Source organism: Triturus cristatus, chromosome 5_2, assembly GCF_964204655.1.
Source record: "Triturus cristatus chromosome 5_2, aTriCri1.1, whole genome shotgun sequence".
NCBI lineage: Eukaryota > Metazoa > Chordata > Amphibia > Caudata > Salamandridae > Triturus > Triturus cristatus.
In genome coordinates, this window is record NC_140588.1 from 552,706,895 (window position 1) to 552,727,417 (window position 20,523).

The 20,523-nt window shown below is 33.4% G+C and overlaps 11 non-coding genes across 11 annotated transcripts; 5 read left to right on the forward strand and 6 right to left on the reverse strand.

Annotated features, from left to right (window-relative positions):
- Positions 1–2,704: 2,704 nt before the first annotated feature.
- Positions 2,705–2,776, reverse strand: TRNAQ-CUG (transfer RNA glutamine (anticodon CUG)). The gene has a single exon. It is a non-coding gene; the product is annotated as a tRNA-Gln (tRNA).
- Positions 2,777–7,738: 4,962 nt separating this feature from the next.
- Positions 7,739–7,810, reverse strand: TRNAQ-CUG (transfer RNA glutamine (anticodon CUG)). The gene has a single exon. It is a non-coding gene; the product is annotated as a tRNA-Gln (tRNA).
- A 1,548-nt stretch (positions 7,811–9,358) lies between these two features.
- TRNAQ-UUG (transfer RNA glutamine (anticodon UUG)) lies at positions 9,359–9,430 on the forward strand. Its single transcript has one exon. It is a non-coding gene; the product is annotated as a tRNA-Gln (tRNA).
- Positions 9,431–11,875: 2,445 nt separating this feature from the next.
- On the forward strand, positions 11,876–11,947 carry TRNAQ-UUG (transfer RNA glutamine (anticodon UUG)). Its single transcript has one exon. It is a non-coding gene; the product is annotated as a tRNA-Gln (tRNA).
- An 825-nt stretch (positions 11,948–12,772) lies between these two features.
- On the reverse strand, positions 12,773–12,844 carry TRNAQ-CUG (transfer RNA glutamine (anticodon CUG)). Its single transcript has one exon. It is a non-coding gene; the product is annotated as a tRNA-Gln (tRNA).
- Positions 12,845–14,392: 1,548 nt separating this feature from the next.
- Positions 14,393–14,464, forward strand: TRNAQ-UUG (transfer RNA glutamine (anticodon UUG)). Its single transcript has one exon. It is a non-coding gene; the product is annotated as a tRNA-Gln (tRNA).
- Positions 14,465–15,289: 825 nt separating this feature from the next.
- Positions 15,290–15,361, reverse strand: TRNAQ-CUG (transfer RNA glutamine (anticodon CUG)). Its single transcript has one exon. It is a non-coding gene; the product is annotated as a tRNA-Gln (tRNA).
- A 1,548-nt stretch (positions 15,362–16,909) lies between these two features.
- TRNAQ-UUG (transfer RNA glutamine (anticodon UUG)) lies at positions 16,910–16,981 on the forward strand. The gene has a single exon. It is a non-coding gene; the product is annotated as a tRNA-Gln (tRNA).
- An 824-nt stretch (positions 16,982–17,805) lies between these two features.
- On the reverse strand, positions 17,806–17,877 carry TRNAQ-CUG (transfer RNA glutamine (anticodon CUG)). The gene has a single exon. It is a non-coding gene; the product is annotated as a tRNA-Gln (tRNA).
- Positions 17,878–19,425: 1,548 nt separating this feature from the next.
- TRNAQ-UUG (transfer RNA glutamine (anticodon UUG)) lies at positions 19,426–19,497 on the forward strand. Its single transcript has one exon. It is a non-coding gene; the product is annotated as a tRNA-Gln (tRNA).
- An 825-nt stretch (positions 19,498–20,322) lies between these two features.
- TRNAQ-CUG (transfer RNA glutamine (anticodon CUG)) lies at positions 20,323–20,394 on the reverse strand. The gene has a single exon. It is a non-coding gene; the product is annotated as a tRNA-Gln (tRNA).
- Positions 20,395–20,523: the final 129 nt, after the last annotated feature.

The following is a 20,523-nucleotide window of genomic DNA, read 5'->3' on the forward strand; positions in this document are numbered from 1 at the left end:
TTCAATATTTATGTTAATGAATAATTGATATGTTCATATTGTCTAACAGCTATCTAGACGGATAAAGCTATGTATGCATCTATACATACTTATGCGTTCATACGCATCAGTATAAAACATTGATATTATGTTTTTTCTAGACCAAATTCTAAAAAATGAGTTAAACAGTGAATCTCATAATTGTAGTAGGTCCCACCAAGATTTGAACTCGGATCGCTGGATTCAGAGTCCAGAGTGCTAACCATTACACCATGGAACCCTCTCACACAAGAGTGACTTTTCCATTGAGACAAAAGAGAGCGCATCAGTGATCGCCTTCTCTTATATTGATAAAAAGATATCTCATTTGAATGGTCATAGTGGATAGAGCTTTAATGTGATTTGATTCTTTTCAGCTATATTCTCTATAAAAGTGTTAAATATTCAAATGTTTATTTGAATATACAAGTTATATCACACTGTTCATCTTTGCCTGTAGCATAATAAAACAGTCTACATTTCCAGACTACTGAAGCAATGTCTCTGTCTCCTGCATGGGTGGCTCCATAGAGCAATGGTTGGCAATTTGGACTTTGCATCCAATGATCCGATTTGAAACCTTGGAGGGACTTTTTTTATTACTCTTGAGCTTTTCCATTTCTTCATCTTTGTTCATTGATAGCTCAAATCCAACACCAGTAGGTTGAAAGAGTCAATTATTGAATGCTTTCAAAATGTCCATCAGCTTGAACAAGTTACATCAATACAAACTTTAAAATACTTTGACATCAAATTTCTTCACAAAGTAGTTAGCCATTATAAAATCATATTCTGATTTTCTCAAACGCATTTCAGATGGGTGATTCACAGCATCACTTTTTTAAGCTTTCCCGCTATTGATAAGGCGAAAATAGCACATTTTGAATGAGAAGTTTTCTTCAATCAAACATAGAGGAACCCAAATGATGATCTCATTCAGCTAGTAAAAATGTTGTTTTATATTAGTATGGAAATCGTGAAAAGAAAATGTTTTTCATGCTGATTTACAACAGTTGATCTCCAATCGTAAAATATAAGCTTTTGGTCGGAGGCATCACAGGTACTGATCAAATTCTAATTTTTGAACATTGTTCACAAATCATATGATATGCTTTATATACATAAACTGTATTGTTGGATCAATACTGAGTAAAAAGTGACTATCTCAATTTCTGGACATATAAAAGAGAAAGAAGTAGAAACTCATGTTTCAAATGCTGAGAGGCAACAACTGTTCATGATTTTCACCTCCACTAATTATATTTATTTTTATAATCTATATGTTTATATTTTCCTATAAATATACAGAGACATCTAGCTATATATACAGAGATACATATGTAGAGGTTGATTTTTACATGTTTATAAGTAAATGTGATGTTGTTCCAAATAAAACTTCTAAGAACTGAATGGAAAAGAAAATTGTAAAGTTCAGATAAGTCCCACTGAAATTTGTACTCAGATCCCTGTTTTCAGAGTCCAGAGTGCTAACCATGACACCATCCACCCTCCTGTACCAGGGTGAGCTTTCCATTTTGACAGAAGAGATTTGCCTCAGGGGGCAACTTATCTTTCATTGAAAAATATTATCTCACATAAAAACCACTGTTCAACAGAGTTATAACGTTATTTGAGTCTTTTGGGCAACATCCTTCCCCAACATAGTTCAATATGCAAAAGTTTACCAGAATAGGAAAGCAATCCAATTCAGTTTCTCTTAGACAGTAGAATATTAAAAACTTTGACATTTCCACATTCCTGCAGCAGTTTATGCTCCTTTCACATAGGAGGTTCCATGGTGTAATGGTTAGCACTTTGGACTTTGAATCCAATGATCCGAGTTCAAATCGCGGTGGGACCATTTTATGACTCTTGACCAAATCATTTTCTTTCAAGTGTATTCATTAATATCACATATCTAATACCGGTAGGGTGAACAATTAATTTATTGATTATACTCTAAAAGTTTATTAGATGTGAGCAAATAATAGAAATTTTTCAATACCTGGAAACTAAATGGCTCAAAATAATGAGAGATTTTACAAACTCACTCTGGTTTCTCAAACTCATCACAGGGGCCTGATGCAAGACATTACTTTTTAAAATCTTACTGTTATTGTTAAGGCGAACAAGGAACTTTTTCATTGCAAAACATTCATTAAAACAAAACTTGAGGAGTCAAACTTTGTATTACGGGGACCGAAGATGTGCAGTTTGAGTAATAATCTTGAAATTCAGACGTACAAAGATTTTACACACTGATTTTCAACAGTAAATCCACAACCAAAAAAGTTGAATCTTTTGAAAGACATGTCAAAGGTGTGAATCTGAAATTCACTTTTAAAGACATTCACAATGAAATGCACTGTGTAAGTCCAGCATGTTGTCAGCTAAGAAATCAGCAAAAATGAACTATCTCATTACTGGCCATATAGATGAGAAAGGAAAATAAACTCATGTTTACAATGTGGATGTGAAAGAACAGTTTCTAGGTTCAGCTTCAATATTTATGTTAATGAATAATTGATATGTTCATATTGTCTAACAGCTATCTAGACGGATAAAGCTATGTATGCATCTATACATACTTATGCGTTCATACGCATCAGTATAAAACATTGATATTATGTTTTTTCTAGACCAAATTCTAAAAAATGAGTTAAACAGTGAATCTCATAATTGTAGTAGGTCCCACCGAGATTTGAACTCGGATCGCTGGATTCAGAGTCCAGAGTGCTAACCATTACACCATGGAACCCTCTCACACAAGAGTGACTTTTCCATTGAGACAAAAGAGAGCGCATCAGTGATGGCCTTCTCTTATATTGATAAAAAGATATCTCATTTGAATGGTCATAGTGGATAGAGCTTTAATGTGATTTGATTCTTTTCAGCTATATTCTCTATAAAAGTGTTAAATATTCAAATGTTTATTTGAATATACAAGTTATATCACACTGTTCATCTTTGCCTGTAGCATAATAAAACAGTCTACATTTCCAGACTACTGAAGCAATGTCTCTGTCTCCTGCATGGGTGGCTCCATAGAGCAATGGTTGGCAATTTGGACTTTGCATCCAATGATCCGATTTGAAACCTTGGAGGGACTTTTTTTATTACTCTTGAGCTTTTCCATTTCTTCATCTTTGTTCATTGATAGCTCAAATCCAACACCAGTAGGTTGAAAGAGTCAATTATTGAATGCTTTCAAAATGTCCATCAGCTTGAACAAGTTACATCAATACAAACTTTAAAATACTTTGACATCAAATTTCTTCACAAAGTAGTTAGCCATTATAAAATCATATTCTGATTTTCTCAAACGCATTTCAGATGGGTGATTCACAGCATCACTTTTTTAAGCTTTCCCGCTATTGATAAGGCGAAAATAGCACATTTTGAATGAGAAGTTTTCTTCAATCAAACATAGAGGAACCCAAATGATGATCTCATTCAGCTAGTAAAAATGTTGTTTTATATTAGTATGGAAATCGTGAAAAGAAAATGTTTTTCATGCTGATTTACAACAGTTGATCTCCAATCGTAAAATATAAGCTTTTGGTCGGAGGCATCACAGGTACTGATCAAATTCTAATTTTTGAACATTGTTCACAAATCATATGATATGCTTTATATACATAAACTGTATTGTTGGATCAATACTGAGTAAAAAGTGACTATCTCAATTTCTGGACATATAAAAGAGAAAGAAGTAGAAACTCATGTTTCAAATGCTGAGAGGCAACAACTGTTCATGATTTTCACCTCCACTAATTATATTTATTTTTATAATCTATATGTATATATTTTCCTATAAATATACAGAGACATCTAGCTATATATACAGAGATACATATGTACAGGTTGATTTTTACATGTTTATAAGTAAATGTGATGTTGTTCCAAATAAAACTTCTAAGAACTGAATGGAAAAGAAAATTGTAAAGTTCAGATAAGTCTCACTGAAATTTGTACTCAGATCCCTGTTTTCAGAGTCCAGAGTGCTAACCATGACACCATCCACCCTCCCGTACCAGGGTGAGCTTTCCATTTTGACAGAAGAGATTTGCCTCAGGGGGCAACTTATCTTTCATTGAAAAATATTATCTCACATAAAAACCACTGTTCAACAGAGTTATAACGTTATTTGAGTCTTTTGGGCAACATCCTTCCCCAACATAGTTCAATATGCAAAAGTTTACCAGAATAGGAAAGCAATCCAATTCAGTTTCTCTTAGACAGTAGAATATTAAAAACTTTGACATTTCCACATTCCTGCAGCAGTTTATGCTCCTTTCACATAGGAGGTTCCATGGTGTAATGGTTAGCACTTTGGACTTTGAATCCAATGATCCGAGTTCAAATCGCGGTGGGACCATTTTATGACTCTTGACCAAATCATTTTCTTTCAAGTGTATTCATTAATATCACATATCTAATACCGGTAGGGTGAACAATTAATTTATTGATTATACTCTAAAAGTTTATTAGATGTGAGCAAATAATAGAAATTTTTCAATACCTGGAAACTAAATGGCTCAAAATAATGAGAGATTTTACAAACTCACTCTGGTTTCTCAAACTCATCACAGGGGCCTGATGCAAGACATTACTTTTTAAAATCTTACTGTTATTGTTAAGGCGAACAAGGAACTTTTTCATTGCAAAACATTCATTAAAACAAAACTTGAGGAGTCAAACTTTGTATTACGGGGACCGAAGATGTGCAGTTTGAATAATAATCTTGAAATTCAGACGTACAAAGATTTTACACACTGATTTTCAACAGTAAATCCACAACCAAAAAAGTTGAATCTTTTGAAAGACATGTCAAAGGTGTGAATCTGAAATTCACTTTTAAAGACATTCACAATGAAATGCACTGTGTAAGTCCAGCATGTTGTCAGCTAAGAAATCAGCAAAAATGAACTATCTCATTACTGGCCATATAGATGAGAAAGGAAAATAAACTCATGTTTACAATGTGGATGTGAAAGAACAGTTTCTAGGTTCAGCTTCAATATTTATGTTAATGAATAATTGATATGTTCATATTGTCTAACAGCTATCTAGACGGATAAAGCTATGTATGCATCTATACATACTTATGCGTTCATACGCATCAGTATAAAACATTGATATTATGTTTTTTCTAGACCAAATTCTAAAAAATGAGTTAAACAGTGAATCTCATAATTGTAGTAGGTCCCACCAAGATTTGAACTCGGATCGCTGGATTCAGAGTCCAGAGTGCTAACCATTACACCATGGAACCCTCTCACACAAGAGTGACTTTTCCATTGAGACAAAAGAGAGCGCATCAGTGATCGCCTTCTCTTATATTGATAAAAAGATATCTCATTTGAATGGTCATAGTGGATAGAGCTTTAATGTGATTTGATTCTTTTCAGCTATATTCTCTATAAAAGTGTTAAATATTCAAATGTTTATTTGAATATACAAGTTATATCACACTGTTCATCTTTGCCTGTAGCATAATAAAACAGTCTACATTTCCAGACTACTGAAGCAATGTCTCTGTCTCCTGCATGGGTGGCTCCATAGAGCAATGGTTGGCAATTTGGACTTTGCATCCAATGATCCGATTTGAAACCTTGGAGGGACTTTTTTTATTACTCTTGAGCTTTTCCATTTCTTCATCTTTGTTCATTGATAGCTCAAATCCAACACCAGTAGGTTGAAAGAGTCAATTATTGAATGCTTTCAAAATGTCCATCAGCTTGAACAAGTTACATCAATACAAACTTTAAAATACTTTGACATCAAATTTCTTCACAAAGTAGTTAGCCATTATAAAATCATATTCTGATTTTCTCAAACGCATTTCAGATGGGTGATTCACAGCATCACTTTTTTAAGCTTTCCCGCTATTGATAAGGCGAAAATAGCACATTTTGAATGAGAAGTTTTCTTCAATCAAACATAGAGGAACCCAAATGATGATCTCATTCAGCTAGTAAAAATGTTGTTTTATATTAGTATGGAAATCGTGAAAAGAAAATGTTTTTCATGCTGATTTACAACAGTTGATCTCCAATCGTAAAATATAAGCTTTTGGTCGGAGGCATCACAGGTACTGATCAAATTCTAATTTTTGAACATTGTTCACAAATCATATGATATGCTTTATATACATAAACTGTATTGTTGGATCAATACTGAGTAAAAAGTGACTATCTCAATTTCTGGACATATAAAAGAGAAAGAAGTAGAAACTCATGTTTCAAATGCTGAGAGGCAACAACTGTTCATGATTTTCACCTCCACTAATTATATTTATTTTTATAATCTATATGTTTATATTTTCCTATAAATATACAGAGACATCTAGCTATATATACAGAGATACATATGTAGAGGTTGATTTTTACATGTTTATAAGTAAATGTGATGTTGTTCCAAATAAAACTTCTAAGAACTGAATGGAAAAGAAAATTGTAAAGTTCAGATAAGTCCCACTGAAATTTGTACTCAGATCCCTGTTTTCAGAGTCCAGAGTGCTAACCATGACACCATCCACCCTCCTGTACCAGGGTGAGCTTTCCATTTTGACAGAAGAGATTTGCCTCAGGGGGCAACTTATCTTTCATTGAAAAATATTATCTCACATAAAAACCACTGTTCAACAGAGTTATAACGTTATTTGAGTCTTTTGGGCAACATCCTTCCCCAACATAGTTCAATATGCAAAAGTTTACCAGAATAGGAAAGCAATCCAATTCAGTTTCTCTTAGACAGTAGAATATTAAAAACTTTGACATTTCCACATTCCTGCAGCAGTTTATGCTCCTTTCACATAGGAGGTTCCATGGTGTAATGGTTAGCACTTTGGACTTTGAATCCAATGATCCGAGTTCAAATCGCGGTGGGACCATTTTATGACTCTTGACCAAATCATTTTCTTTCAAGTGTATTCATTAATATCACATATCTAATACCGGTAGGGTGAACAATTAATTTATTGATTATACTCTAAAAGTTTATTAGATGTGAGCAAATAATAGAAATTTTTCAATACCTGGAAACTAAATGGCTCAAAATAATGAGAGATTTTACAAACTCACTCTGGTTTCTCAAACTCATCACAGGGGCCTGATGCAAGACATTACTTTTTAAAATCTTACTGTTATTGTTAAGGCGAACAAGGAACTTTTTCATTGCAAAACATTCATTAAAACAAAACTTGAGGAGTCAAACTTTGTATTACGGGGACCGAAGATGTGCAGTTTGAGTAATAATCTTGAAATTCAGACGTACAAAGATTTTACACACTGATTTTCAACAGTAAATCCACAACCAAAAAAGTTGAATCTTTTGAAAGACATGTCAAAGGTGTGAATCTGAAATTCACTTTTAAAGACATTCACAATGAAATGCACTGTGTAAGTCCAGCATGTTGTCAGCTAAGAAATCAGCAAAAATGAACTATCTCATTACTGGCCATATAGATGAGAAAGGAAAATAAACTCATGTTTACAATGTGGATGTGAAAGAACAGTTTCTAGGTTCAGCTTCAATATTTATGTTAATGAATAATTGATATGTTCATATTGTCTAACAGCTATCTAGACGGATAAAGCTATGTATGCATCTATACATACTTATGCGTTCATACGCATCAGTATAAAACATTGATATTATGTTTTTTCTAGACCAAATTCTAAAAAATGAGTTAAACAGTGAATCTCATAATTGTAGTAGGTCCCACCGAGATTTGAACTCGGATCGCTGGATTCAGAGTCCAGAGTGCTAACCATTACACCATGGAACCCTCTCACACAAGAGTGACTTTTCCATTGAGACAAAAGAGAGCGCATCAGTGATGGCCTTCTCTTATATTGATAAAAAGATATCTCATTTGAATGGTCATAGTGGATAGAGCTTTAATGTGATTTGATTCTTTTCAGCTATATTCTCTATAAAAGTGTTAAATATTCAAATGTTTATTTGAATATACAAGTTATATCACACTGTTCATCTTTGCCTGTAGCATAATAAAACAGTCTACATTTCCAGACTACTGAAGCAATGTCTCTGTCTCCTGCATGGGTGGCTCCATAGAGCAATGGTTGGCAATTTGGACTTTGCATCCAATGATCCGATTTGAAACCTTGGAGGGACTTTTTTTATTACTCTTGAGCTTTTCCATTTCTTCATCTTTGTTCATTGATAGCTCAAATCCAACACCAGTAGGTTGAAAGAGTCAATTATTGAATGCTTTCAAAATGTCCATCAGCTTGAACAAGTTACATCAATACAAACTTTAAAATACTTTGACATCAAATTTCTTCACAAAGTAGTTAGCCATTATAAAATCATATTCTGATTTTCTCAAACGCATTTCAGATGGGTGATTCACAGCATCACTTTTTTAAGCTTTCCCGCTATTGATAAGGCGAAAATAGCACATTTTGAATGAGAAGTTTTCTTCAATCAAACATAGAGGAACCCAAATGATGATCTCATTCAGCTAGTAAAAATGTTGTTTTATATTAGTATGGAAATCGTGAAAAGAAAATGTTTTTCATGCTGATTTACAACAGTTGATCTCCAATCGTAAAATATAAGCTTTTGGTCGGAGGCATCACAGGTACTGATCAAATTCTAATTTTTGAACATTGTTCACAAATCATATGATATGCTTTATATACATAAACTGTATTGTTGGATCAATACTGAGTAAAAAGTGACTATCTCAATTTCTGGACATATAAAAGAGAAAGAAGTAGAAACTCATGTTTCAAATGCTGAGAGGCAACAACTGTTCATGATTTTCACCTCCACTAATTATATTTATTTTTATAATCTATATGTTTATATTTTCCTATAAATATACAGAGACATCTAGCTATATATACAGAGATACATATGTACAGGTTGATTTTTACATGTTTATAAGTAAATGTGATGTTGTTCCAAATAAAACTTCTAAGAACTGAATGGAAAAGAAAATTGTAAAGTTCAGATAAGTCCCACTGAAATTTGTACTCAGATCCCTGTTTTCAGAGTCCAGAGTGCTAACCATGACACCATCCACCCTCCCGTACCAGGGTGAGCTTTCCATTTTGACAGAAGAGATTTGCCTCAGGGGGCAACTTATCTTTCATTGAAAAATATTATCTCACATAAAAACCACTGTTCAACAGAGTTATAACGTTATTTGAGTCTTTTGGGCAACATCCTTCCCCAACATAGTTCAATATGCAAAAGTTTACCAGAATAGGAAAGCAATCCAATACAGTTTCTCTTTGACAGTAGAATATTAAAAACTTTGACATTTCCACATTCCTGCAGCAGTTTATGCTCCTTTCACATGGGAGGTTCCATGGTGTAATGGTTAGCACTTTGGACTTTGAATCCAATGATCCGAGTTCAAATCTCGGTGGGACCATTTTATGACTCTTGACCAAATCATTTTCTTTCAAGTGTATTCATTAATATCACATATCTAATACCGGTAGGGTGAACAATTAATTTATTGATTATACTCTAAAAGTTTATTAGATGTGAGCAAATAATAGAAATTTTACAATACCTGGAAACTAAATGGCTCAAAATAATGAGAGATTTTACAAACTCACTCTGGTTTCTCAAACTCATCACAGGGGCCTGATGCAAGACATTACTTTTTAAAATCTTACTGTTATTGTTAAGGCGAACAAGGAACTTTTTCATTGCAAAACATTCATTAAAACAAAACTTGAGGAGTCAAACTTTGTATTACGGGGACCGAAGATGTGCAGTTTGAATAATAATCTTGAAATTCAGACGTACAAAGATTTTACACACTGATTTTCAACAGTAAATCCACAACCAAAATAGTTGAATCTTTTGAAAGACATGTCAAAGGTGTGAATCTGAAATTCACTTTTAAAGACATTCACAATGAAATGCACTGTGTAAGTCCAGCATGTTGTCAGCTAAGAAATCAGCAAAAATGAACTATCTCATTACTGGCCATATAGATGAGAAAGGAAAATAAACTCATGTTTACAATGTGGATGTGAAAGAACAGTTTCTAGGTTCAGCTTCAATATTTATGTTAATGAATAATTGATATGTTCATATTGTCTAACAGCTATCTAGACGGATAAAGCTATGTATGCATCTATACATACTTATGCGTTCATACGCATCAGTATAAAACATTGATATTATGTTTTTTCTAGACCAAATTCTAAAAAATGAGTTAAACAGTGAATCTCATAATTGTAGTAGGTCCCACCGAGATTTGAACTCGGATCGCTGGATTCAGAGTCCAGAGGGCTAACCATTACACCATGGAACCCTCACACACAAGAGTGACTTTTCCATTGAGACAAAAGAGAGCGCATCAGTGATGGCCTTCTCTTATATTGATAAAAAGATATCTCATTTGAATGGTCATAGTGGATAGAGCTTTAATGTGATTTGATTCTTTTCAGCTATATTCTCTATAAAAGTGTTAAATATTCAAATGTTTATTTGAATATACAAGTTATATCACACTGTTCATCTTTGCCTGTAGCATAATAAAACAGTCTACATTTCCAGACTACTGAAGCAATGTCTCTGTCTCCTGCATGGGTGGCTCCATAGAGCAATGGTTGGCAATTTGGACTTTGCATCCAATGATCCGATTTGAAACCTTGGAGGGACTTTTTTTATTACTCTTGAGCTTTTCCATTTCTTCATCTTTGTTCATTGATAGCTCAAATCCAACACCAGTAGGTTGAAAGAGTCAATTATTGAATGCTTTCAAAATGTCCATCAGCTTGAACAAGTTACATCAATACAAACTTTAAAATACTTTGACATCAAATTTCTTCACAAAGTAGTTAGCCATTATAAAATCATATTCTGATTTTCTCAAACGCATTTCAGATGGGTGATTCACAGCATCACTTTTTTAAGCTTTCCCGCTATTGATAAGGCGAAAATAGCACATTTTGAATGAGAAGTTTTCTTCAATCAAACATAGAGGAACCCAAATGATGATCTCATTCAGTTAGTAAAAATGTTGTTTTATATTAGTATGGAAATCGTGAAAAGAAAATGTTTTTCATGCTGATTTACAACAGTTGATCTCCAATCGTAAAATATAAGCTTTTGGTCGGAGGCATCACAGGTACTGATCAAATTCTAATTTTTGAACATTGTTCACAAATCATATGATATGCTTTATATACATAAACTGTATTGTTGGATCAATACTGAGTAAAAAGTGACTATCTCAATTTCTGGACATATAAAAGAGAAAGAAGTAGAAACTCATGTTTCAAATGCTGAGAGGCAACAACTGTTCATGATTTTCACCTCCACTAATTATATTTATTTTTATAATCTATATGTTTATATTTTCCTATAAATATACAGAGGCATCTAGCTATATATACAGAGATACATATGTACAGGTTGATTTTTACATGTTTATAAGTAAATGTGATGTTGTTCCAAATAGAACTTCTAAGAACTGAATGGAAAAGAAAATTGTAAAGTTCAGATAAGTCCCACTGAAATTTGTACTCAGATCCCTGTTTTCAGAGTCCAGAGTGCTAACCATGACACCATCCACCCTCCCGTACCAGGGTGAGCTTTCCATTTTGACAGAAGAGATTTGCCTCAGGGGGCAACTTATCTTTCATTGAAAAATATTATCTCACATAAAAACCACTGTTCAACAGAGTTATAACGTTATTTGAGTCTTTTGGGCAACATCCTTCCCCAACATAGTTCAATATGCAAAAGTTTACCAGAATAGGAAAGCAATCCAATACAGTTTCTCTTTGACAGTAGAATATTAAAAACTTTGACATTTCCACATTCCTGCAGCAGTTTATGCTCCTTTCACATGGGAGGTTCCATGGTGTAATGGTTAGCACTTTGGACTTTGAATCCAATGATCCGAGTTCAAATCTCGGTGGGACCATTTTATGACTCTTGACCAAATCATTTTCTTTCAAGTGTATTCATTAATATCACATATCTAATACCGGTAGGGTGAACAATTAATTTATTGATTATACTCTAAAAGTTTATTAGATGTGAGCAAATAATAGAAATTTTACAATACCTGGAAACTAAATGGCTCAAAATAATGAGAGATTTTACAAACTCACTCTGGTTTCTCAAACTCATCACAGGGGCCTGATGCAAGACATTACTTTTTAAAATCTTACTGTTATTGTTAAGGCGAACAAGGAACTTTTTCATTGCAAAACATTCATTAAAACAAAACTTGAGGAGTCAAACTTTGTATTACTTGGACCGAAGATGTGCAGTTTGAATAATAATCTTGAAATTCAGACGTACAAAGATTTTACACACTGATTTTCAACAGTAAATCCACAACCAAAAAAGTTGAATCTTTTGAAAGACATGTCAAAGGTGTGAATCTGAAATTCACTTTTAAAGACATTCACAATGAAATGCACTGTGTAAGTCCAGCATGTTGTCAGCTAAGAAATCAGCAAAAATGAACTATCTCATTACTGGCCATATAGATGAGAAAGGAAAATAAACTCATGTTTACAATGTGGATGTGAAAGAACAGTTTCTAGGTTCAGCTTCAATATTTATGTTAATGAATAATTGATATGTTCATATTGTCTAACAGCTATCTAGACGGATAAAGCTATGTATGCATCTATACATACTTATGCGTTCATACGCATCAGTATAAAACATTGATATTATGTTTTTTCTAGACCAAATTCTAAAAAATGAGTTAAACAGTGAATCTCATAATTGTAGTAGGTCCCACCGAGATTTGAACTCGGATCGCTGGATTCAGAGTCCAGAGTGCTAACCATTACACCATGGAACCCTCTCACACAAGAGTGACTTTTCCATTGAGACAAAAGAGAGCGCATCAGTGATGGCCTTCTCTTATATTGATAAAAAGATATCTCATTTGAATGGTCATAGTGGATAGAGCTTTAATGTGATTTGATTCTTTTCAGCTATATTCTCTATAAAAGTGTTAAATATTCAAATGTTTATTTGAATATACAAGTTATATCACACTGTTCATCTTTGCCTGTAGCATAATAAAACAGTCTACATTTCCAGACTACTGAAGCAATGTCTCTGTCTCCTGCATGGGTGGCTCCATAGAGCAATGGTTGGCAATTTGGACTTTGCATCCAATGATCCGATTTGAAACCTTGGAGGGACTTTTTTTATTACTCTTGAGCTTTTCCATTTCTTCATCTTTGTTCATTGATAGCTCAAATCCAACACCAGTAGGTTGAAAGAGTCAATTATTGAATGCTTTCAAAATGTCCATCAGCTTGAACAAGTTACATCAATACAAACTTTAAAATACTTTGACATCAAATTTCTTCACAAAGTAGTTAGCCATTATAAAATCATATTCTGATTTTCTCAAACGCATTTCAGATGGGTGATTCACAGCATCACTTTTTTAAGCTTTCCCGCTATTGATAAGGTGAAAATAGCACATTTTGAATGAGAAGTTTTCTTCAATCAAACATAGAGGAACCCAAATGATGATCTCATTCAGCTAGTAAAAATGTTGTTTTATATTAGTATGGAAATCGTGAAAAGAAAATGTTTTTCATGCTGATTTACAACAGTTGATCTCCAATCGTAAAATATAAGCTTTTGGTCGGAGGCATCACAGGTACTGATCAAATTCTAATTTTTGAACATTGTTCACAAATCATATGATATGCTTTATATACATAAACTGTATTGTTGGATCAATACTGAGTAAAAAGTGACTATCTCAATTTCTGGACATATAAAAGAGAAAGAAGTAGAAACTCATGTTTCAAATGCTGAGAGGCAACAACTGTTCATGATTTTCACCTCCACTAATTATATTTATTTTTATAATCTATATGTTTATATTTTCCTATAAATATACAGAGACATCTAGCTATATATACAGAGATACATATGTACAGGTTGATTTTTACATGTTTATAAGTAAATGTGATGTTGTTCCAAATAAAACTTCTAAGAACTGAATGGAAAAGAAAATTGTAAAGTTCAGATAAGTCCCACTGAAATTTGTACTCAGATCCCTGTTTTCAGAGTCCAGAGTGCTAACCATGACACCATCCACCCTCCCGTACCAGGGTGAGCTTTCCATTTTGACAGAAGAGATTTGCCTCAGGGGGCAACTTATCTTTCATTGAAAAATATTATCTCACATAAAAACCACTGTTCAACAGAGTTATAACGTTATTTGAGTCTTTTGGGCAACATCCTTCCCCAACATAGTTCAATATGCAAAAGTTTACCAGAATAGGAAAGCAATCCAATACAGTTTCTCTTTGACAGTAGAATATTAAAAACTTTGACATTTCCACATTCCTGCAGCAGTTTATGCTCCTTTCACATGGGAGGTTCCATGGTGTAATGGTTAGCACTTTGGACTTTGAATCCAATGATCCGAGTTCAAATCTCGGTGGGACCATTTTATGACTCTTGACCAAATCATTTTCTTTCAAGTGTATTCATTAATATCACATATCTAATACCGGTAGGGTGAACAATTAATTTATTGATTATACTCTAAAAGTTTATTAGATGTGAGCAAATATTAGAAATTTTACAATACCTGGAAACTAAATGGCTCAAAATAATGAGAGATTTTACAAACTCACTCTAGTTTCTCAAACTCATCACAGGGGCCTGATGCAAGACATTACATTTTAAAATCTTACTGTTATTGTTAAGGCGAACAAGGAACTTTTTCATTGCAAAACATTCATTAAAACAAAACTTGAGGAGTCAAACTTTGTATTACGGGGACCGAAGATGTGCAGTTTGAATAATAATCTTGAAATTCAGACGTACAAAGATTTTACACACTGATTTTCAACAGTAAATCCACAACCAAAAAAGTTGAATCTTTTGAAAGACATGTCAAAGGTGTGAATCTGAAATTCACTTTTAAAGACATTCACAATGAAATGCACTGTGTAAGTCCAGCATGTTGTCAGCTAAGAAATCAGCAAAAATGAACTATCTCATTACTGGCCATATAGATGAGAAAGGAAAATAAACTCATGTTTACAATGTGGATGTGAAAGAACAGTTTCTAGGTTCAGCTTCAATATTTATGTTAATGAATAATTGATATGTTCATATTGTCTAACAGCTATCTAGACGGATAAAGCTATGTATGCATCTATACATACTTATGCGTTCATACGCATCAGTATAAAACATTGATATTATGTTTTTTCTAGACCAAATTCTAAAAAATGAGTTAAACAGTGAATCTCATAATTGTAGTAGGTCCCACCGAGATTTGAACTCGGATCGCTGGATTCAGAGTCCAGAGTGCTAACCATTACACCATGGAACCCTCTCACACAAGAGTGACTTTTCCATTGAGACAAAAGAGAGCGCATCAGTGATGGCCTTCTCTTATATTGATAAAAAGATATCTCATTTGAATGGTCATAGTGGATAGAGCTTTAATGTGATTTGATTCTTTTCAGCTATATTCTCTATAAAAGTGTTAAATATTCAAATGTTTATTTGAATATACAAGTTATATCACACTGTTCATCTTTGCCTGTAGCATAATAAAACAGTCTACATTTCCAGACTACTGAAGCAATGTCTCTGTCTCCTGCATGGGTGGCTCCATAGAGCAATGGTTGGCAATTTGGACTTTGCATCCAATGATCCGATTTGAAACCTTGGAGGGACTTTTTTTATTACTCTTGAGCTTTTCCATTTCTTCATCTTTGTTCATTGATAGCTCAAATCCAACACCAGTAGGTTGAAAGAGTCAATTATTGAATGCTTTCAAAATGTCCATCAGCTTGAACAAGTTACATCAATACAAACTTTAAAATACTTTGACATCAAATTTCTTCACAAAGTAGTTAGCCATTATAAAATCATATTCTGATTTTCTCAAACGCATTTCAGATGGGTGATTCACAGCATCACTTTTTTAAGCTTTCCCGCTATTGATAAGGCGAAAATAGCACATTTTGAATGAGAAGTTTTCTTCAATCAAACATAGAGGAACCCAAATGATGATCTCATTCAGCTAGTAAAAATGTTGTTTTATATTAGTATGGAAATCGTGAAAAGAAAATGTTTTTCATGCTGATTTACAACAGTTGATCTCCAATCGTAAAATATAAGCTTTTGGTCGGAGGCATCACAGGTACTGATCAAATTCTAATTTTTGAACATTGTTCACAAATCATATGATATGCTTTATATACATAAACTGTATTGTTGGATCAATACTGAGTAAAAAGTGACTATCTCAATTTCTGGACATATAAAAGAGAAAGAAGTAGAAACTCATGTTTCAAATGCTGAGAGGCAACAACTGTTCATGATTTTCACCTCCACTAATTATATTTATTTTTATAATCTATATGTTTATATTTTCCTATAAATATACAGAGACATCTAGCTATATATACAGAGATACATATGTGCAGGTTGATTTTTACATGTTTATAAGTAAATGTGATGTTGTTCCAAATAAAACTTCTAAGAACTGAATGGAAAAGAAAATTGTAAAGTTCAGATAAGTCCCACTGAAATTTGTACTCAGATCCCTGTTTTCAGAGTCCAGAGTGCTAACCATGACACCATCCACCCTCCCGTACCAGGGTGAGCTTTCCATTTTGACAGAAGAGATTTGCCTCAGGGGGCAACTTATCTTTCATTGAAAAATATTATCTCACATAAAAACCACTGTTCAACAGAGTTATAACGTTATTTGAGTCTTTTGGGCAACATCCTTCCCCAACATAGTTCAATATGCAAAAGTTTACCAGAATAGGAAAGCAATCCAATACAGTTTCTCTTTGACAGTAGAATATTAAAAACTTTGACATTTCCACATTCCTGCAGCAGTTTATGCTCCTTTCACATGGGAGGTTCCATGGTGTAATGGTTAGCACTTTGGACTTTGAATCCAATGATCCGAGTTCAAATCTCGGTGGGACCATTTTATGACTCTTGACCAAATCATTTTCTTTCAAGTGTATTCATTAATATCACATATCTAATACCGGTAGGGTGAACAATTAATTTATTGATTATACTCTAAAAGTTTATTAGATGTGAGCAAATAATAGAAATTTTACAATACCTGGAAACTAAATGGCTCAAAATAATGAGAGATTTTACAAACTCACTCTAGTTTCTCAAACTCATCACAGGGGCCTGATGCAAGACATTACATTTTAAAATCTTACTGTTATTGTTAAGGCGAACAAGGAACTTTTTCATTGCAAAACATTCATTAAAACAAAACTTGAGGAGTCAAACTTTGTATTACGGGGACCGAAGATGTGCAGTTTGAATAATAATCTTGAAATTCAGACGTACAAAGATTTTACACACTGATTTTCAACAGTAAATCCACAACCAAAAAAGTTGAATCTTTTGAAAGACATGTCAAAGGTGTGAATCTGAAATTCACTTTTAAAGACATTCACAATGAAATGCACTGTGTAAGTCCAGCATGTTGTCAGCTAAGAAATCAGCAAAAATGAACTATCTCATTACTGGCCATATAGATGAGAAAGGAAAATAAACTCATGTTTACAATGTGGATGTGAAAGAACAGTTTCTAGGTTCAGCTTCAATATTTATGTTAATGAATAATTGATATGTTCATATTGTCTAACAGCTATCTAGACGGATAAAGCTATGTATGCATCTATACATACTTATGCGTTCATACGCATCAGTATAAAACATTGATATTATGTTTTTTCTAGACCAAATTCTAAAAATGAGTTAAACAGTGAATCTCATAATTGTAGTAGGTCCCACCGAGATTTGAACTCGGATCGCTGGATTCAGAGTCCAGAGTGCTAACCATTACACCATGGAACCCTCTCACACAAGAGTGACTTTTCCATTGAGACAAAAGAGAGCGCATCAGTGATGGCCTTCTCTTATATTGATAAAAAGATATCTCATTTGAATGGTCATAGTGGATAGAGCTTTAATGTGATTTGATTCTTTTCAGCTATATTCTCTATAAAAGTGTTAAATATTCAAATGTTTATTTGAATATACAAGTTATATCACACTGTTCATCTTTGCCTGTAGCATAATAAAACAGTCTACATTTCCAGACTACTGAAGCAATGTCTCTGTCTCCTGCATGGGTGGCTCCATAGAGCAATGGTTGGCAATTTGGACTTTGCATCCAATGATCCGATTTGAAACCTTGGAGGGACTTTTTTTATTACTCTTGAGCTTTTCCATTTCTTCATCTTTGTTCATTGATAGCTCAAATCCAACACCAGTAGGTTGAAAGAGTCAATTATTGAATGCTTTCAAAATGTCCATCAGCTTGAACAAGTTACATCAATACAAACTTTAAAATACTTTGACATCAAATTTCTTCACAAAGTAGTTAGCCATTATAAAATCATATTCTGATTTCCTCAAACGCATTTCAGATGGGTGATTCACAGCATCACTTTTTTAAGCTTTCCCGCTATTGATAAGGCGAAAATAGCACATTTTGAATGAGAAGTTTTCTTCAATCAAACATAGAGGAACCCAAATGATGATCTCATTCAGCTAGTAAAAATGTTGTTTTATATTAGTATGGAAATCGTGAAAAGAAAATGTTTTTCATGCTGATTTACAACAGTTGATCTCCAATCGTAAAATATAAGCTTTTGGTCGGAGGCATCACAGGTACTGATCAAATTCTAATTTTTGAACATTGTTCACAAATCATATGATATGCTTTATATACATAAACTGTATTGTTGGATCAATACTGAGTAAAAAGTGACTATCTCAATTTCTGGACATATAAAAGAGAAAGAAGTAGAAACTCATGTTTCAAATGCTGAGAGGCAACAACTGTTCATGATTTTCACCTCCACTAATTATATTTATTTTTATAATCTATATGTTTATATTTTCCTATAAATATACAGAGACATCTAGCTATATATACAGAGATACATATGTACAGGTTGATTTTTACATGTTTATAAGTAAATGTGATGTTGTTCCAAATAAAACTTCTAAGAACTGAATGGAAAAGAAAATTGTAAAGTTCAGATAAGTCCCACTGAAATTTGTACTCAGATCCCTGTTTTCAGAGTCCAGAGTGCTAACCATGACACCATCCACCCTCCCGTACCAGGGTGAGCTTTCCATTTTGACAGAAGAGATTTGCCTCAGGGGGCAACTTATCTTTCATTGAAAAATATTATCTCACATAAAAACCACTGTTCAACAGAGTTATAACGTTATTTGAGTCTTTTGGGCAACATCCTTCCCCAACATAGTTCAATATGCAAAAGTTTACCAGAATAGGAAAGCAATCCAATACAGTTTCTCTTTGACAGTAGAATATTAAAAACTTTGACATTTCCACATTCCTGCAGCAGTTTATGCTCCTTTCACATGGGAGGTTCCATGGTGTAATGGTTAGCACTTTGGACTTTGAATCCAATGATCCGAGTTCAAATCTCGGTGGGACCATTTTATGACTCTTGACCAAATCATTTTCTTTCAAGTGTATTCATTAATATCACATATCTAATACCGGTAGGGTGAACAATTAATTTATTGATTATACTCTAAAAGTTTATTAGATGTGAGCAAATATTAGAAATTTTACAATACCTGGAAACTAAATGGCTCAAAATAATGAGAGATTTTACAAACTCACTCTAGTTTCTCAAACTCATCACAGGGGCCTGATGCAAGACATTACATTTTAAAATCTTACTGTTATTGTTAAGGCGAACAAGGAACTTTTTCATTGCAAAACATTCATTAAAACAAAACTTGAGGAGTCAAACTTTGTATTACGGGGACCGAAGATGTGCAGTTTGAATAATAATCTTGAAATTCAGACGTACAAAGATTTTACACACTGATTTTCAACAGTAAATCCACAACCAAAAAAGTTGAATCTTTTGAAAGACATGTCAAAGGTGTGAATCTGAAATTCACTTTTAAAGACATTCACAATGAAATGCACTGTGTAAGTCCAGCATGTTGTCAGCTAAGAAATCAGCAAAAATGAACTATCTCATTACTTGTCATATAGATGAGAAAGGAAAATAAACTCATGTTTACAATGTGGATGTGAAAGAACAGTTTCTAGGTTCAGCTTCAATATTTATGTTAATGAATAATTGATATGTTCATATTGTCTAACAGCTATCTAGACGGATAAAGCTATGTATGCATCTATACATACTTATGCGTTCATACGCATCAGTATAAAACATTGATATTATGTTTTTTCTAGACCAAATTCTAAAAAATGAGTTAAACAGTGAATCTCATAATTGTAGTAGGTCCCACCGAGATTTGAACTCGGATCGCTGGATTCAGAGTCCAGAGTGCTAACCATTACACCATGGAACCCTCTCACACAAGAGTGACTTTTCCATTGAGACAAAAGAGAGCGCATCAGTGATGGCCTTCTCTTATATTGATAAAAAGATATCTCATTTGAATGGTCATAGTGGATAGAGCTTTAATGTGATTTGATTC